This window comes from Zalophus californianus, chromosome 11, assembly GCF_009762305.2.
Source record: "Zalophus californianus isolate mZalCal1 chromosome 11, mZalCal1.pri.v2, whole genome shotgun sequence".
Classification (NCBI taxonomy): Eukaryota; Metazoa; Chordata; class Mammalia; order Carnivora; family Otariidae; genus Zalophus; species Zalophus californianus.
Genome location: NC_045605.1, coordinates 15,721,416 through 15,742,052, shown reverse-complemented (window position 1 = coordinate 15,742,052; position 20,637 = coordinate 15,721,416). Strand labels below are relative to the sequence as shown.

Below are 20,637 nucleotides of genomic sequence, written 5' to 3'. Positions count from 1 at the left end.
GGTACGGCAATGACTTTTTAGATAAAACACCAAAGGCATGATCCATGAAAGACATAATTGAAAGCTGGACTTCATTAAAATTAAAAAGCATCTGCTCTGCAAAAGACAATTTCAAGAGAATGAAAAGACAAGCCATAGACGGGGAGAAAATATTTGCCAAAAACATATCTGATAAAGGGCTGTTATCCAAAATATGCAAAGAACTCCTAAAATGCAACAATACAAAAACAAACAATGCAATTAGATAATGGGCTAAAGACCTTAACAGACACCTCACCAAAGATGTGCAGATAGCAAATAAGCATATGAGAAGATGCTCCACATCATATGTCATCAGGGAAATACACTAAAACAACACTGAGATACCACTACACACCTATTAGAATGGCCAAAGTCCGGAACGCTGACAATGCCAAATTCTGGGAAGGATGTGGAGCAACAGGAACTATCATACATTGCTAGTGGGAATGCAAAATGGTGCAGCCACTATGTAAGACAGTTTGGCAGTTTCTTAAAAAACAAAACATATTCTTACTGTAAGATCCAGCAATCATGCTCCTTGGTATTTACCCAAAGGAGCTGAAAACCTGTGTCCACACCAAAACTTGCAAGATGGATGTTTACAGCAGCTTTATTCATAATTGCCACAATTTGGAAGCATCCAAGATGTCCACCAGTACAGGAGTGGATAACTAAATTTTGGTACATTCAGGCAATGGAATATTATTCAGCACTAAAAAGAAATAAGCTATCAAGCCACGAAAAGACATGGAGGAAATGCAGATGCATACCGCTAAGTGAAAGAAGCCAATCTAAAAAGGCTATAAATGGTATGATCCCAACTATATGACAATCTAAGGTCAAAGGCAAAACTATGGAGACAGCAAAAAGATTAGTGGTTGTAGGGGCAAGGACAGGGGAGTGAAAAGACAGCATAGACCATTGTTAGGGCAATGAAACTATTATGCACAAGACTATAATGGTGGATACATGTCATTGCACTTGTCAAAACCCATAGGACATGCACCACCGAAAGTGAACCCTAATGTGAACTACAGACTCTGGGGGACAATGACATGTCAATGTGGTTCACCAATTATAACATACGTCCCACTCTGGTGGGGGATATTGATAATGGGAGAGGCTGTGTGTGTGATCGTGGGAGGCGGGAGGTATATGGGGCATCTCTCCTCCTCCTGCTCAATTTTGCTGTGAACTTAAAACTGCTCTAAAGAATTGTCTACTGGAAAAAGAAAAAGAAATCTCTGGGGTGATATGGAGAGATTTCCAGTAAGCTTGGTTTAGAGGGTGGTACCAGCAGGAAGAGGGAGCTCCCTGAGCTCTGGGACACAGAGGTACAACGCTGGAGAAAAGGCAGCAGAGAGGGAACCCGCTTCTGCTTCCCAGGTCCTGTGCTTCCACAGGGAGAATCTGTGACTAGAGAGTCATGCTGGTCCCCCACTTCCTCCTCCCCATAGCTTTTCTGACAGTGAGTTTATGAGAGGGACTCTCTATAAAGCCACCCTCCTTGTAGCCTGCTCTTTGTCACATGAAAAGGGACCTGTCTTTGGGGGAGAGACGTGCAGGTGCCCACCGACTGGGGATGAAGAAATACCAAGTCTAATGTGTCCGCGCTTCCAAGCCACATCCTCTAGTGAGGTTTTTGGTTTTTGCAGGAGAATCAGGTATGATCGAATTAGTCATAATCCCCTGTTTCGTAATATACTATTACTGATTCATGCGTCCCTCTTTGTTTGTTGTAATAACATATAGGTATTATTGCCACTTGCCTGTTACCCAAGAACTAGACTGTTCCCAGTAACTTATACTGATCTATGAGCTCCTCCCCATTGCATCCTCCTGGGGATGCCCCTCACTCCTACCAGAAGCAACCCTAACCTGAATTTTGTGCTTGGCATTTCCTTGATTTTTATTGCAAATATGGGTAACAATATACTCTTCAGTTTTGTTTGATTCTGGATTTTACAAAAAGGGTATCATACTGTATGTAGTCCTGTGTGACCTGCTTTTTCGTATTTTTACTAAAATTTATCCAAGTTGAACATACTTTGGTTCATCCATTTGCTCGGCTACCCGATATACCATCCTATGGATATACCACATTTTGTTTATCCATTCATCCATTGATGGATACTTGGGTTATTACCACCTTTTGGCTATTGTGAATAGTGCTGCTGTGAACATGTATCCATTGCCTTGTCTTTTGATGAACCTGTTTTAAGTCAGGTTTATTGAAGTATAATTTACATTCACCCTTTTTAGGAATAACATTCTATATATCCTGAAGACACATGAAGTCATACCATAACCAAGACAGAGCATTTTTATCCAAAAACTTGTCAGTCCTCTTTGTGGTCAGTGTTGTCCCCGGAAAACCCTGGCAATCAGTATCTATTCTCTGTCCCCAGAGATCTGCCTTTTCCAAAATGTCATAAAAAGTTATCATAGCCATTTGAGAAGGGCTTCTTTCCTCTGTCATAATGCATTCGAGACTCACCCATATTGTTGCCTATATTAGCAATTCTTGTCTTTTACTAGAAAGACAGTACTATTCCATTATATGGATGTGTCCATATTTGATTTATCCATTGGTTACACTGTTTTCTTACTTGAGGGATATCTGGGTTGTTTCCAGCGTGGGGCAATTAAAAATAAAGCCACTATCAACAGTCACATAAAGGGGCACCTGGGTGGCTTAGTCATTAAGCATTCAACTCTTGATTTCCGCTCGGGTCATGATCTCAGGGTTGTGAGATGGAGCCCAAGTCAGGCTCCACACTGGGCACGGAGCCTGCTTCAGATTCTCTCTCCCCCTCTCCCTCTGCTCCTCCCCACACTCCCCCTCTGAAAAACAAACAAACAGTCATATAAAGGGTTTTGTGTGAACATAAGTTGGTAAGGTTTTTTTAAAGATTTTAAGGGCAGTTTTAGGTTCACAGCAACATTGAGCAGAAAATACAGAAATTTCCCATATAATATACCTCCTGCCCCCACACACGCACAGCCTCCTCCTTGAACAACATGCCACACCACAGTGGTACATTTGTTAAAATGGATAAACCCACATTGACACATCATCATCACCCAAAGCCCATAGTTTACAATAGGTGAACCTAAGTTTTTTTTATCTCACTTAGGTACATACTTAGGGGTGGAATTCTTACATTCTACGGTAAGTGTACACTGAACTTTATAAAACTGCTGAATTGTTTTCCAAAGCGGCATCCTTATCAGCACTTGGGGTTTTGTTTAGTTTTTTGCTACTCTAATAGGTTTGCATGGTATCTCACTGTGGTTTTAGCTTGCACCTACCCAATGATGAATGATATCAAGCATCTTATGTTTGTTATCTATATGTCTTCTTTGGGGAAGCAACAGTTCAAATCCTTTGCACATTTTTCTAATTGGGCTATTTCTCTTCTCATTACTGCCTTTGAGAGTTTTAGATTCTAGTTGCAACTTCTTTATCAGATAAGTGATTTGCAGATATTGTCTCCCAGTCTGGGGCTTATCTTCTCATCTCCTAAGCATTCTTATTTTAAATAACTTTATCGAGGTATAATTCACATAGCATCCAATTTACTCGTTTACAGTATACAATTCAGTGTGTTTCAGTATATTACAGGGCTGTGAAGACATCACCACAATCTCAGGGCATTTTTGTCCTTTGTGCAAGAAACCCCATAGTCATTAGTGGTAAATCCCATTTTCCCTTCCTTCCTCCAAACCTAGCAACCACTAATCTATATAAATTGGCCTATTTATATTTAGCAGAAAGGGAATTAGTCAATATGTGACCATTTGTGACTGGCTTCTTTCATTGCGTATAATGCTTTCAAGGTTTTTCCATGTGGTGACATCCGTGAGTACTTTGTTCCTTCTCATGGCCAAAGAATATTTCATCATATGTGTCTATCACTGTGTCATCAGTGGATGGACATTATTAGCATTTTCCTTTGAAGAGCAGAGGTTTTTAATTTTGATGAGGTCCAATGTATTAATTTTTTTCTTTGATGCATCACACTTTGGGTGTCGTATCTAAGAAAATATTTGCATAACCACAAGGACAAAAAAATATTCTTAGTTTTCTTCTTCAAGTTTTACAGATTGAGGCTTTATATTTATGCCCCTGATCCATTTTTTTAAATATATTTTTATTGTGGTAAAAATACATGTCACACAAAATTTGCCATTTTAACCATTTTAAGTGTACAATTCAGGAGCATCAATTACAGTCCCAATGTTATACATCCATCATCACTATCTATTCCCAAAACTTTTTCATGACCTCAAACAGAACCTCTGAACCCATTAAGTAATAACTCCCCATTTCTCCCTCCTCCGGGCCCTGGTAACCTAATTTTTGTCTCTAAGAATTTGCCTCTTATGGATATTACATATTTTATATACTTTTTATATATTTGTATATTACATGTTATATATGTTATATACTTATTATATATATTTATAATATAAATATAAAAATATATAATATACATATATATTTTAGATATATAAATATTTTAGATATATATTATATATCATTTAGATATATAAGCATATATTATAAATATCTTTATAATATAAATATAAAAAAATATATTATATATAATATACACATATATATTTTTTAGAGAAAGAGAGCATGCAGAGAGAGAGCGTGCACAAGGCGGGGGTGGAGGGAGGCAGAAGGAGAGGGAAAGAATCTTGAGCAGGCTCCAAGCTCAGCATGGAGCCCGACACAGGGCTCGATCTCCTGACCCTGAGACCATGACCTGAGCCAAAACCAAGAGTTGGACACTTAACCTACTGAGCCACCCAGGCACCCCTAGATATTTCGTATTAAGTGGACTCATATAATATTTATCCTTTTGTGTCTTGTTTCCTTCACTTAGCATGATGTTTTCAAGGTTTATCTATACTGCAACATGTAGCAAAGCTCCTTTTATAGCAGAATAATATCCCATTGCATGTATATACTACATTTTGTTTATTCATTCATCTGTTGTTGGACCCTTGAGCTGTCTGTACCTTTTGGCTACTGTCAATGCTGCAATGAGCACTGGTGTACAAGTATCTGAGTCCCTATTAGCAATTCTTTCGGAACTGTGGGACCCTGGTCTGTGCCTGTTTCCTCTAAAATAAAGTGGGTATAACCTTACCTGACTGACTGCTCCCCAGGTTGTTGAAGAATTAAATGAAAAGACAGGTGGGAAAAGCTTTCAAACCTGAAAAGAACTCAACACATTTACGGCTCGTTAGTACTGCTGATACCATTATTACTGTAACGTTCACCGTGATAACCAGTAGCAAGATTTCATGCACGGTTCCATACACAAGGAAGATGAAAAATCAAGCTCTTCACAGTGCTCTTGGGTTTCCTGCTTTGGCAGGGGTGTGGAAACACAATGACAGCCAGTTGCTCCAGTGCAAGTGCTCTGTTTTACTTCGTTCACTACTGCAAAAAAAATGTCACCCAGTTAAGGCTCTTGAGCCATAAGCCCCAAGGAGTTGACAAACAAGCTAGTCATTTTGAGCCCAAACTGCCCTCTTCTTTTCTCATCCTTCAATTAAATATACCCCACTAGTTGAATTCACTTCCTTACAGGAAAAGAGAAGGAAGTTGCAATACAGTTTTGCTAAATGGAAGAAGTCAATGTTTCTTTGAAATTTTTTCAAAAAAATTCATAGTAAAATATACAATTTACATAACAAACCAGTACACACACACACACACACACACACACACACACACCCCAATTTTCATAAAGCAACCCCTACCTTATTACATATAATGTGCTTTCATATTTTCAATGCCATTCTGTCCTGTACTGTTATAGTCTATTTTATTTTTTATTTATGGTCACACCCTACTAAATTGGTTTGCACCTTGGAAAACAATGGGGAAGTAACAAAAGGAAAGGGCGTGTCCGCCTCCCTTAGGATCCTGAAGAAAGACCTGAGCTTCTCCCCTGCATTTCTATGTGGATTAGATACGCTACAGGATAACCGAGAGGCAAGGGTGAGGTCTCCTGATTCCGCTCCTCCTCTGAAGCAATGCCTGCCTTTCTTCCTCTCTTCTATCCTTCAGAAAATATGTACTGAGTGTCTACCATTTTCCAGGCATGGTGCTAAGTGCTGGGAATACAAGGATGAGTGAGACTGTGAACAACTCTCCAGACGGGACAGACACACACCCGCTCTTGGCTGATCAAAGGCTTAATGGTTAAGCCCAAAGCATTAATAAAAGAAACCCAAGGAGCGTGAGACCTCTTCCCCATCCCAATGTTCCCTCCACGTGAAAGGGGTCCCACAATACCACGCTCCAGGCCCCCTTCCTCCCTCTCACACACTCCACCCCAAGAGAGATGGAGGACTGGTGATTTGGGAATCACACCAGATGGTCTGATTGGTGACTTAGGAAGGCAAACCTGGCGTGTGGGACCCTGACGTTTCCTCTAACCTCTCTCCTCAAATCAAACTGCCTTCACAGGTGCGTCCCTTACTCCATCCTCCATGCTGGAAGTTTTACAAAGGATCTGCCCGGCACTGCCTGGGACTGGGTGCAAAAATGGACAGGTCTTCCTCTGCAGTTTAGTGTTATGAGGCCCACACAGAAAGTCACAATCTCTGGGACACCTGGGTGGCTCCGTCGGTTAAGCGTCCGCCTCTTGGTTTTAGCTCAGGTCGTGATCTCATGGGTCATGATCTCATAGGTCGTGCGAACGAGCCCCCCCTTGGGCTCTGCACTCAACGGGGAGTCTGCTTGAAGATTCTCTCCCTCTGCCCTGACCCCACTCGGGCGCATGCATGTGTTCTCTCTCTCTCTCTCTGTAAAATAAATATATAAATCTTTAAAAAAAAAAAAAGTCGCCATCTCCGACAACAGCTCCTTCGTACCGTGAAAGTTCATCTCCATCCGCCTGACACCCCATCTTTCACTTTCGCTGTTCCAGGATTTAGGCAAGGAAGAGGGGTACTATTCGGAAGGCCTCCTTGCACACCCCAACATCTCCCAGGAGTGAATCCCAGCCCTTCCCAATGCACACCGCCATCCTGGCTTCTCTGCCTCTTTCTGCCCTCTCTCTCGCCCCCTCAGCAGTGTTGTGCTGCACAAGCCCAACCACGGGAACCAAGATGGCAGAGGCAGCCATTACCAACGGAGGGCAGATCGGGAAGGAGATCCTCCAAAAAAGACACAAGTGTCTTTAGTGAGCAGAGGACGAGAGACTATGCCGCTCACATCCAGAGAGCAGATTCCCGTCCTCGTCACGTTCTGAAAGGCCAGATGCAATCATGGGACCCCCTGCTTAAACCCTTCCCGGTGCCTCCTAGCCAAACCTCTTCCCATGACTAAGGTTAAGCCCTCTCTTCTCCTTTAAGGCCACCATAAGTGTCCCCTCTCTGTAATTCGTCTTTCACTCCCCTGGGCCGAGGGAAATACTCTCTAGAAACATATTTAAACTGGTTTCCACCTACAATGGTTATAATCCAGGCATGGTTTTGATTTTTGAAATTCAACAAAACTGGCTGAAATTCCATTCCCACCTCCACCCCGGGCTCTCTGGAATCTATAGGGGATGCGCAGTGCTGGCTTCTCTGGCCACCTTCGATTCAGTCCTGCTGCGCCTGATGTGTCCAGAAAATAGGGGCACTGTCCTCCCCGCCCTGCACAAAAATGACCCAGATGTGACTCTCCCAGTGACACACGCAGGCCTTTACATAGTTAGTAGATTTGACTAGAGGTTTGTAGGAGTTACATTAGAGAACCCAGATGATTTAAAGTTAAATACTGGGCATCCTGTTCTAAGAATTCTATCAATTCACTTTCCACCTCCCCACCTATTACTCGGCTCCTTCTGTTGCCCTCCGTGATGTCCGGTGTAGGTTGTAATTCTAATAACGTCCACTTCATTGCCATGGTATATGGTCATGCTGTGTCATAATCGTTTATTTTTAAAGACTGTTCTCTAGAGATGGTGAGCATTTGGGAGCAACTTGAGGGCAGGCTCTGCACGGGTCTTACTATTCTCCTTGTGGTGGGTAATTTTTTATATTAATTTTTTAGATCCTCCTTGTCATTATCCCTTTCCCTTTCTTCTATTTCCTCTATGCCTACTCTTCTTTGCTTCAGGGAGGGCAGAGACAGCTGGCCGTTCCCCAGAAGTCAGTATCCTCTTATTCTCGTAGTATCTGAACCTTCAAAGTTTAGCTGTGCACATAGACATCCAGAGTAAAGACATTTGCCAACCTCCCTTGTGATTACATGTGGCCATGTGACCAAATTCGGGGCATGAACATATGAGCAGAAGTGATGTCTCCAGGTGCCTGGGTGGCTCAGTTGGTTAAGCATCTGCCTTTGGCTCGGGTCATGGTCCCAGGGTCCTGGGATCGAGCCCCAAGTCGGGCTTCCAGCTCAGCGGGGAGCCTGCTTCTCCCTCTCCCCCTGTTTGCTCTCTCTCTCTCTCTCTCAAATAAATAAATAAAATCTTTTTTTTTTAAATCGGTGTACTTTACAAAAAAAAAAAAAAGGTGATGTCGCCACCTACCAGTTCTTGCCCTTAAAAGGAAAGGGGCCCTCCTCTCCCCTCCCCTTTTTCCCCTTCCTGCTGGCCAGATGTGGACCTAGGGACATAATGGGGAGCTCTCTGGGATCACAAATATAAGAACAGCACCCCAGGGGATGAGAGAACAGAAGGTCAGAAGTGTGAATCCCCAGCCCCATGTCAGCTACGAAGCCCACGTTCAAACTGGTGCATGACATAAAAATTAACTTCCATCTTGTTTAAACCACTGTGTTTTGGGTTCCTTTGTCACACCAACCAAACACATATCCTAACTGTATTAGTTTGCTAGGGCTGCCATTACAAAATGTTACCGAGTGGCTTAAAGAACAGAAATTTATTTTCTCACAATTTTTTTTTTTTAAGTAGGTTCCACACCTAGGGTAGAGCCCAACACGAGGCTTGAATTCCCAACCTTAAGATCAAGACCTGAGCTGAGATCAAGAGACGGATGCTTAAACTGACTGAGCCATCAAGGCACCCCTATTTTCTCACAGTTCTGCAGGCTGGAAGTCCAAGGTCAAACATCAGCAGGGTTGGTTTCTTCCAAGGCCACTCTCCTTGCCTTGGAGATGGCCATATTCTTTTGGGGTTTCCACATGGTCTTCTGTTTGCGCACATCTGGGTCCAAATCGCTTGTGAGCACACCAGTCATACTGGATTAGGACCTACCCTGAAGACTTCATTTTAACTTAATTACCTCTTTAAAAAAGGCATTCTGAGACACTAAAGGTTAAGACTTCCACAGACGAATTTTGAGGGGACACAACCCAGCCCATAATACTAATACATGTTTCTTCCTGCCTTCTGTTTTCCCCAGAGTGAATATGCTAGGTGTCCCTGAGGGAGAGGAGAAATGCTTGGAAGCACAGAGAGAGAGTCTTCTGAACTAAAAAGAGGTTCCCCTGAGCTAGAGAGGCAAACGGGGGGAACCACACCCTGCTCCCTAGCAGCTCCCAGCAGATGGCCAGGCCTGGGATTCCTGGACGCTGAGCCTGAGTCCCAGAGACCCAGCAGAGCAGAACTGAGGAGCCTCAGCAGCATGGAGAGCAGACTGACAGCCGCCAATAGGCACGGCCTCCGGGGGCCATGGCTCCATGTCTGACCTGGGCTTTTGCGTTACCTTGGCTCAGGAGGCTCCAAGATGGCAAAGATGCATTTCCCACCAACCCAGCAGAATTGGAGCCTGAAAAATAAATACATCATTTCTTGCATATCTGAGTTAATTAACTAAAATCAGTGCATCTGGCAGCGCCTGGGTGGCTCAGTCAGTTAGGCGTCTGCCTTCAGCTCAGGTCATGATCTCTGGGTCCTGGGATTGAGTCCCGCATCAGGCTCTGTGTTCAGCAGGGAGTTTGCTTCTCCCTCTGCCTCTGCCCCTCCTTCTGTTCCCTCTCTCTCTCTCCCCCTCTCTCAAATAAATAAAGAAAATCTTTAAAAAGAAAAAATCAGTGCATCCGTATCCCCTGGCACCTAGCAGAGTATCTGATACGGAATAGCATGCTTGAGAGGTCAGAGGAAGGAAAAATGGGAAGGAAAAAAGATACACAGGGAAAAGCCCAGACCAGCACCTCCTCCCATTGCTAGCTTCTCCATCTTCCCAAGGCCATGTGCTGCTTCCCTCTTCTGCACTTCACCCGGCATTCGTCTTATCGCATGTACTGCTTTCCTTCGTGTGGCTGTGCTCTGGCCTTCAAATCCCCACGGAGGACGACCAGCTGGAGGTGAAGAACCACACCTTTTCACCGCCCCCCATCCTGCACCCCACCACACCACAGGCAGGGACTCAACTGGTGGGGTTTTTTTTTAAGTGCATAGAATGGGGATTGGGTCAAGTCGCTCAGAGTGGAGGCAGGTGGAGTCACTTGGGGCAAGTCTCCTGCAGAAGAGAAGCTGGGCTAGCTCCAGGGGGAGGAGGAGAGTGTGGCTGGGAGCAGAGGAGCAGAGCAGTGGGGGCAGGAGGGCTGGCCGCATCCCTAGCCCTCTCGAGAGCTGGCTCCGGGCTCACAGTGCTGTCCTCTTCCTGATCATGATTTATTCAACTGCAGCTGTGTCTGAAAATAGCCTAGGCAGGTGGCTTATTCTCAGAGGACACAGCGTGTGGCCGGCCCTGGAGTGTAGCCTCGACATATAAACCCAGGCTACACTGGATGCTTTCACTGAGGTGGGCAGATCAGACCTTAGCCCATTTCACAGAGGATCATACAGGGCCAGAGGGATGACAGACCTTGCCCAGGGTTACACAGGACCAAGAGTTGCTGTAGGAGGAAAGGGACTGCCCTAGGGGAAAGAAAGCATTTGTATTCTGGTCTGAGGGAGACATACGGGTTGCAGTGGCCTGAGCTCTGCCACCACCCCCAACCCAGGTTCCCGAGGGCATGTGCCAAGTGTTGGGAAAAGAGGTCCAGCCCAGCTGGAAGGCAGCAGCTGGATGGAACAGAAGAAAGTCATACAGGAACCAAACCTCTGTTCCCTCATCACCTCCAGCATGCTCTCGAGCCAGGAAGCAAACCTAGACCAGCTGAGCTTCCGTGTCCCCATCTCTTAAAGCAGGGCCACAAAGGCCACAGTTCAGCTGTGTGTCTGCTTTTCACTACCCTTCACACGGCAGAGAGGGCAGAGAGAAGCAAACTCTCCTGCCTCTTCATCGAAGGGCACTGAAAAGGGAGGGCTCCCCCCTTATGACCTAACCACCTCCTAACACCATCGCAACTGGGGATTAAGTTTCAACATATCAGAATTGAGGACACAAATATTCAGTGTATAGCCCTCTACCCCTGGCCCCCCAAATGCATGCCCTTTTCACATACAAAATGCATTCATTTCATCCCAGCAACCCCCAAACTCTTTCATTCCAGTGTCAGCTCTTTGGAGGAGTCTGTGGTCTCATCTGTCGCCTCCGTCCGATGTGGGTGAGACTGGAGCTAAGTTCCCTCCTGAGGCGGACCGCTCTCCAGCTATGAGCCTGTGAACCCAAGCAAGTGACATGCTTCCCAAATACAATGGGGGGGGGGGCGGGCACCAGACAGACATTCCCTTTCCAAAAGGGAGGGACAGGGAAGAAGGAAGGGATGGCAGGTCTCAAGCAAGTCCAAAACCCACAGGACAAACTCCATGAGATCTGAAGCCTGGAAAGCAATCCTCTTTAGCCAGATGCTCTGCCTTCCAGGGCCACTGCAGGTGCGGGGGGAGGGGAGGAATGGAGTATCACCCCCACAGTTTGGTGAGGTGCCACCTATGCCAAGGCCCTCTGCCAAGTGGGGATCACACCCCCAGAGCTCTGCCAGATGGCTCTCTGCCCTGTTGGAAGCTAGACAGTAGCCCTGATGACTCTTAAGTCTCCTTCAGGATCCTTCTTCCCGGACGACAGTGTTTCTGCTGGTATGATCTCATCTCAGTTCCTGTTTTCTGTTGAGGTGGCTAATTAAATGCCTGGTTCACGATCACACTACTCTCCTTAGGTCAGCCCTCAGTATTCTCTTCTGAACACACTTTCTCTTTTTTCACAGTACAGACAGAATTTTTCAAATCTTTGTTTTGGTTCCTATTTGCTTAACAATTTCGGGCCCACCTTCAATTCATTTCTTCAATTCATTTCTCTCTTCTTGCACTTTACTGTAAGCAGTCAGGAGGAACCAAGCCACTCCTTTTTTAAGAAATCTCAGTTAAATACCCGATTTCATTGCAATTTCATTGCACCCAAGTCCTACCTTCTAGAAAACACTAGAACACTTTATAACAAGGACGGCCTTTTCTCCACTGTCCTATAACATGTCCCTCTTTCCCATCTGAGGCCTCATCAAAATGGCCTTCACCATTCATTTTTCTACCAACAATCTGTGCTTGATTGTTTATGTATTCTCTAAAAAGACGGACATTCTCGGGGTACCTGGGTGGCTCTGTTGGTTAAGTGTCTGACTCTTGATTTGGGCTCAAGTCATGATCTCAGGATCCTGGGATTGAGCCTCGCATCGGGCTCCTCGCTCAGTGCAGTCTGCTTAGGATTCTCTCCCTCTTCCCCACCCTCTCCCTCTGCTCCTCCCCCCATCCCGCTCGCTCTCTCTCTCTCCCTCTCTCAAATAAATCCTTTTTTGAGAGAGAGAGCGAGTGAGCACAAGCAGGGGGGAAGAGCAGAGGGAAAGAGAAAAGCAGACTCCCTGCTGAGCAGGAAACCCAACACAGGGCTCGATCTCAGGACCCTGAGACCATGACCTGAGCCAAAGGCACATACATGCTTAACCAACTGAGCCACTCAGGCGCCCCTCAAATAAATAAATAAATCTTAAAAAAAAAAAAAAAAGGATGGATGTTTTCTCTTAGTGCTCTCCTCTTTTCTTCCAGAGTTCTCTCCAGAACCTCTCCTCAGAGCCCGGTGGCAATAATACAGGGCTCTTCCAGCATATGCACTTCAAAACCCCTCCAGTTGCAAAGCCACTTGCACATTTTCAGGTCTTTGTTATAATGGCACCCACTTTTGGAAGAGCCATCTGCTTCCCTGAGCTCACCAACAAAAGCTAATCTCTTTCAGAAACAACAGCACAGACGCACCTAGAAATCTTTTTTAACCAGCTACCAGAGCATCCTGGAGCCCAGTCAAATTGACCCGTGAAATTAACCATCACATACTCCATGCCATGCTGATCCTTTAAATAAAAGAACAGTCTGGTTGGAGAACAAGAAGCATAAACCATAGACTACACTAGACTTCTAATGGCATTGCATCTGCCAGACAGACACAGTGTTCTAGAAGTGCAGTGGTGAAGGGCTTTGGGGGTGACAATTCTGCCTGGAACTGAATGCACCGAGGAAGGCTCACCATGGGCAAGACATTTGAGCTGAGCCCACGGACTTGTAGGCAGAGACAGAGGAGAAAGACAAGCGCTGTAGGAGAGGGAGTGATGAAGGCACCAAGCAAGGAAGAAGGTGGCAGGCAAGAGGAGCCATGTGGCGGGAACACAGCCTACCCTGCTGGGAGGAGGGAACGGGCTGAAAGAGGAGTCCAGAAAGGTGCTTGAGCCTAACTGTGGAGGGCCCAGCACATGAAGGAATTTGGATTTTCACCCAGAAGGCTAGGGGGTTCTCAACATTTTTTTAACGTAAGAATCTTTTTCTTTTTTTAATGGACTTCATTTTTTTAGAGCAGTTTTAGGTTCAGAGCAAAGTTGAGAAGACACAGAGATTTCCATATACTCCCTGCCCCCAACTACACACTCACAGCCTCCCTTATTATCAAATTCCCACACCAGAGTAGCACATTCGTTATGATGGATGAACCCACGTCGGCCCGTCATTATCACCTAAAGTCCATAGCTTACATTAGGTTTCACTCTTGTGTACATTCTATGGGTTTTGACAGATGTACAATGACATGCATCTACTACTATAATATCAAACAATAGTTTCACCCTAAAATACTCTGTGCTCCACCTACTCATCAGTCCCTGGAAAACGCCAATTCTTTTACTGTCTCCATAGTTTTGCCTTTTCGGGAATGTCATACAGTTGGGATTATGCACTATGTTGCCTTTTTAGATTGGTTTCTTTCACTTAGTAATATGCCTGTAAGGTTCCTCCATGTCTTTTCTTGGCTTGATAATCAATTCCTTTAATCACTGAGTAATATTCCATTGTCCTCTTTTAATGTCAAACTATTCTGAAGGTCCCACTGACATAAAAACCACATCTTTAGAACCACAGATACAAAAACGATGATGAATCCAACAAGGCTTTGTTTGTATTATTAGCTATATTGGCCTCAAATAAACTATTCACATCTCATATTTTTCATGCTAAATACAGATCAAAATAACAGTGGTTAGGGAGTGTTTGTATGGATTCACAGAGCCCAGGGGTTGGTGGCATAAAGTTGGGGATGCTGTAGGTATTGAATAACTATCTAAAGATCTTTGGTAGGGCACAGGACTAGTGAGATTTGCATTTTCACAGGATCATTCTAGCTAGTTGCGTTGTAGGATGGACTCCAGGACTCTCCTCCTGAGATAAGTCTCCAAACAAGATTGTGGCTGCATATGGTAGGCACAGTTACAACAACTTCACAGAGAATCCATTAAAAATTCTCATCCATACATTCAACCAAAAATCTTACTTCAGTTATGCTTCCAAACAAAAGCTTGCTTTAGAAAGCAGGACCAAAAAGTCTAGAATCCAACTTTGGTTTCAGGGTCAAAGAGCTAGACACCTACTTCAGAGAAGACCAGATTCTGCAGAGGCCTCAGAATCAAGCCAAGGCCATGAAAAGATCATCCTGAAGAGAAGATTCAAGGTAGAGAAGCAAGCTGGTGTCATACCAGCTACACCTTCTCTCAACTCCTAGTAACATACCCTCATCAAGCCATTTAAGAACAACCCTTAACTCTAGAATTCATTTCAGAGGATGACTTTCTCAAGAAATTGGGGTTCCAGAACAGAGTCCAAATTTGGTTTCAAAACTGAAGATCTAGTTACCCTGTCCAGATTTAAAAAAAAAAAAACCTGATGAGGTCTGAGAACAAAAATAAGACCAGGAACATGATCTCTGAGATGAAAGGGTTCAAGGTACAGAAGTTACACAAAATAGCACCAACCTTACCGATGGCTTCTGATTTCTCTGGAGCCAGAAGTAGGAGGCAAGTTCAGTGTATCTGATATTGTCACTCTGGGCCCCACATCTCTCTCTCTTCTTGGGTCTTCACTCTTCCGATGGACTACAAGCTAAACCTTCTGGAGACCCTAAGCAGGACTCTGGGAGCCACAGACACGCAGAAGCACTGCAAGAGGCACCTTACAGCACTATCGACCTAGCCTCACTCTTGGTATGGGCAGAGCTCAAGAACAGTGCAAACAAAATTCATACACACCATTTTCCAATCATCACGGTAATCACTGATTCAGGCAAAAATCATCGGTGGATGTTAAAACCTTTAAGTGAATGTTTGATGAGTAACAAGATATACATTGCCCCAAAGATGAATTTATTAATTACAAAAAAAAATCCTGATAATTCTGCAATAGAGAAACCTGGCAGTCTCCACATTAACCTAGTGCTCAAAATTTATTTCACCAGTAATAGTGCAAACTGACATGAACTGATTCCTGATATGATAGGCTGAGATTGGCACCACATCACTATATATGCCGCATCGAATTATGTGGAACCACCAGAAAAATGGAGTTACCTCCTAGAAAGTAACAGCCCTGAACTCTAAAAAATAAACTAAATAATGATAATGCAGTTGGAGAGAAGATAAGCCAAGGAAAGAACTACAAAGTTCAGTCCAATAAAGTGTTCTCTTCTGTATGTAGTGTGTGCTACCTTCTCTGTGGAGGGATGGGGGAAGGTATATAATCCGAGACCTCTTTATACGTAAAATTTCTCTCCATAAGTGCTCAGTATACTGGTAACGCTGGGTGTCTCTGGGGAAGGGAGGTGGAGAACTGGACTGGGAGAGAGCCTGGCTTTTCACCTTAATCTTGTCCTCCTATTTGAATGCTTTAAATCATTTCATTTAAATCATTTCAATGTGTTATTTATTCAAAGTTTTTTTTAAAAGATTTTATTTACTTATTTGAGAAAGAGCACAAGTTGGGGGGAGAGGCAGAGAGAGAAGCAGACTCCCCACTGAGCAGGGAGCCCCATGCAGGTCTCAATCCCAGGACCCCAAGATCATGACCTGAGCTGAAGACAGATGCTTAACCAGGTGCCCTGAGCCAGCCAGGAGCCCCTCAAAAGGTTTTTTTAAACTCAACCTAAAAAGGTAACTCTCAAACATAATATCAAGTAGAAAAAAACAAACACATTATGAGTACATGTTATATGATTCCATTTACATAAATTGTAAAACTAGTCAAAATAAGTAAAAGGAGGGCTAGGAGACTCACATTTCTTGATTTCAACACTTACACAAAGCTACAGTAATAAATACAGTGTGGTGTTGGCATAAAGACAGACATACAGGCCTATGGAATAGAACTGAGAGTCCAGAAATAAACCCATACATCTGTGGCCAATTAATTTTCAACAGGGATGCCAAGACTAGTCAATGGGGAAAAATATTCAACATATGGTCTGGGGCAACTAGAGAGCCACATGCAAAAGAACAAGGTTGGATCCCTACACCATACCATATGCAAAAATTAATTCAAAATGGATCAACCTAAATATAATCTAACTATAAAACTTTTACAAGATACCATAAGGTTAAGTCTTCATGAACCCTGGATTTGGCAATGGATTCTTAGATATAATACCAAAAGCACACATACCCAAAGAAAAATTAGGTAAATTGGAATCCATCAAAATTAAAAACCTTCATGCATTAAATGATATCATCCAAAAAGTAAAAAGATAACCTATAGAATGGTAGAAAGTACTTGCAAACCATACATCTTTAAAAGGTCTAACACCCAGAACAAATAAAGAACTCAGTAGACAGCAAGACAAACAACCCAATTTTAAAATAAGCAGTAGACGTGAATAGACGTTTCCCCAAAGAAGATCTACAAATGGCCAATGAGCATATAAAAAGATGCTCAACATAACTAGTCATTAGGAAAACGCAAATCAAAAGCACAGTGAGATAACCATAGGATGGCTATAATTTAAACCACCACCACCACCACCACCACAAAAACCAGAATGTAAGTATTAGATGGGACAGGGAGAAACTGGAAACCTTGTACGTTCCAGGTGGGAATGGGAAGTAGTGCAGCCTCTCTGGAAAACAGTTCAGCAGTTCCTTAAAAAGTTAAACATAAAGCTATCATATGATCCTGCAATTCTACCCCTAGGAATAAACCCAAAAGAGTTGAAAACGGGTATTCAAATACTTCTACGGGAATGTTCATAGCCGCGGGATCCACAAAAGTCAAAAGATAGAAACAACTCAGATGCCTATCAACAGATGATTGGATAAGCAAAATGTGGTGTATCCATACAATGGAACATTATTCACCTATAACAAGGAGTAAAGGGCCAACACCTGCTACCACATGGATAAGCCCTGACAACATTACACTTAAGTGAAAGAAGCCAGACACAGAAGGTCACATGTTGCCGTATGATTCCATTTCTTTCAAGTGTCCTGAATAGGTAAATCCTGAGAGACAGAGTAAATTGGTGTTAGCCACAGCCTGGGGGGAGGGAGAACAGGAAATGACTGTTTAATGGGTACAGTTTCCCTTTGGGGAGATGAAAATGTTCTAGAATTTGATAGAGGTGGTCATTCACATAGCACTGTGAGTATATAAAACACCACTGAGTTATACACTTTAAAATAGTTGATTTTATGTTGTGTGAATTTCAGCTCAATTAAAAAAAAAAGAAAATGAAGAAAAAGACTCAGGCTAGGGGTTAACTTCACCTTGAGGTGGGGGTAGTGCCTGGAAGGAGCACAAGGGCAGCTTCCGGGGGGTTGGGTTCTGGTTGCACTTGTGTGTGACCTTGTGAGAATCCAGCCACCTATACCCTGATGACGTGTGCTGTGACCTCCATGCATTTTATAAAAGTAGCAGGAAGCTTTGTTTTGTACTCTTTAAAAAGGGAAATTCTTCTCGCGCATTTAAGATGGCGACGGCAACTTTTATCTGGTGACAGGGCCAAGGTGAGGTTGATGCAAGTAAGGTGAATCGTGCAAATGCAGGGTCAGATCCTGCCTTTGTTTCAAACACTGATATTTTATCCATCATGGCATTTTTGCATGTGTTATGTTTTTGGAAATACTGCCATTAAAACAGCATTTATCTTGGCTACTGAGGTTTTTTTTTTAGCATCCTCTTAAATGTTGCACTTCTCACGAAGAGTGCCTCACTCACATCACCTCGGTCCTGCCCGGCCCTAGTTTCAAGCTGGCTCCATCGGTGAATCACAAGGGTGACCTGCCCTCATCTGCCTTGCACTGGCTCCAACCCAGAATGCTCACACAAATACGGGGGGTGTACCGCCTCAGGTGGCACTGACAAGACCCCCACCCTTCTCCCTGACACTCCACCAAGCCTCCTGACCCCTCAACTTCTGGGCCCCTGAGAGGGTGCATTACTTAGCAGGCAGGGACCCATGGCCCCACATTGTCTGCTAAGAAGCTGGATACAAGGTAGTAGCCAGAGTCCGTCATGGGGAAATCTCAGGAGGACCCTCGTAAGTGAGCATGCCCCATCCCCATAATTGTTAGCCACTTTCACTTCCAGAAGTGCTGTTTGGTCCTTTGTTTTCTGAGGGGGCAAATGTAAGCACAGTTGTCTTGAATGCGCATTTCAGGAGATAAGACAAGAGGATGAGGCATTACTTTTCCAGTACTCTTTCTTTCTCTTGTACTCCTGGGGATTCACTTATGAAATCAGACCCTCCCGTCATGAAGAGAAATGTTTCCCTTGACATCCAAGGGAAAGTGACAGAGTCTTAACATTTTTCTTCTAGCATGGAGGACGTTAGAAGAAGGAAGGGAAAAATGAAGGGAGGGAAGTCAGAGGGACAGATGAACCATGAGAGACTATGGACTCTGAGAAACAACTGAGGGTTTTAGAGGGGAGGGGGGTGGGGGGATGGGTTAGCCTGGTGATGGGTATTAAGGAGGGCACATACTGCATGGAGCACTGGGTGTTATACGAAAACAATGAATCGTGGATCACCACATCAAAAACTAATGATGTTTGTATGGTGACCAACATAATAAAAGAAAAATTTTTTTAAAAAAGGAAAAAACAAATAAATATTTATGAAGCAGTATATTTTTTAAATGTGGCAAAGTAGAGATTTCTCCAAAGAATGTGGTGATTTTTAGCATTTTATAATTCAGTGTATCCTATCGAGTTAGTAAAGGTACACTGTATAAAAAGAAAATAAAGTTTTAAAAACCATATTATAACAAAACCTATAAAATTGATATCTACATTATGCAGCCATCAGGAAAAAAACAAAATCTTGCCATTTGCAATGACGTGGATGGAACTGGAGGGTGTTATGCTGAGAGAAATAAGTCAATCAGAGAAAGACAAGTATCATGTGATCTTACTGATATGAAAAATTCTTAATCTCAGGAAGCAAACTGAGGGTTGCTGGAGTGGTGGGGGGGTGGGAGGGATGGGGTGGCTGGGTGATAGACATTGGGGAGAGTATGTGCTATGGTGAGCTCTGTGAATTGTGCAAGACTGTTGAATCATAGATCTGTACCTCTGACACAAATAATACATTATATGTTAAAAAAAAGAAGAAGAAGAAGAAGAAGAAGATAGTAGGAAGGGAAAAATGAAGGGGGGGATATCGGAGGGGGAGATGAACCATGAGAGACCATGGACTCTGAGAAACAAACTGAGGGTTCTAGAGGGGAGGGGGGTGGGGGGATGGGTTAGCCTGGTGATGGGTATTAAAGAGGGCATGAACTGGATGGAGCACTGGGTGTTATACTCAAACAATGAACCATGGAACACTACATCAAAAACTAATGATGTAATCTATGGTGACTAACATAACATAATAAAATAAAACTTAAAAAATAAATAAATAAATAAATAAAAATAAAAGATTTCACATGCAAATCAAAAAAATTGATGTCTACATCTATATGAACATCCATGTGGTATATATGCCTTATCTTAAAATGGGACCAAATTCTGGAACAATGCAATCCAACAGAAATTTCTGCAATGATGGAAATGTTTTATATTTTCGCCAACCAACATGGTAGCCATGAGCCACAACTGGCTCTCAAGAACTTGAAATGCAGCTAGCCTGCCTGAGGAACTGGATTTCAAATTCTATTTAATTTTAATTAGTTTAACTTTAAAATTATTTAAATAACCACCTGCTCCTGTACTATATAAAACAGCACAAATTTATATAGCATTTTGAAAACATTCGATTCACTCAATATTGATTGGCAAGGTCTTTCCAATTCAATAATGCACTTCTCAAACACTAGTACCTATGTACATGAGAACACAAGTAGGTCACAAAGTATAATGTAAAACTAGACTCCAATAACAGTAGCACCAAAAATACAGAATAAATTTTAAAGACCATACATGACCCAAATTAAAAAACTGAGAATATCTCACGAAG

At 43.3% G+C, this 20,637-nt stretch overlaps 1 long non-coding RNA gene across 4 annotated transcripts in view; it reads right to left on the bottom strand.

Annotated features, from left to right (window-relative positions):
• The window catches only part of LOC113914188, a 171,048-nt gene that overhangs the window by 94,140 nt on the left and 56,271 nt on the right, over nt 1-20,637 (bottom strand). The window contains exons 4-6 of one of the 4 annotated variants that reach the window (XR_003517402.2): nt 9,709-9,771; nt 5,184-5,479; nt 3,657-4,059 (exon numbers count right to left, since the gene is read on the bottom strand). The exons of 2 other annotated variants lie outside the window; for them this stretch is intronic. This is a non-coding gene — a long non-coding RNA (uncharacterized LOC113914188). Of the gene's footprint in view, nt 1-3,656; nt 4,060-5,183; nt 5,480-9,708; nt 9,772-20,637 lie in introns of those variants that run through there. One more of the 4 variants, XR_004819412.1, reaches the window with a different exon arrangement.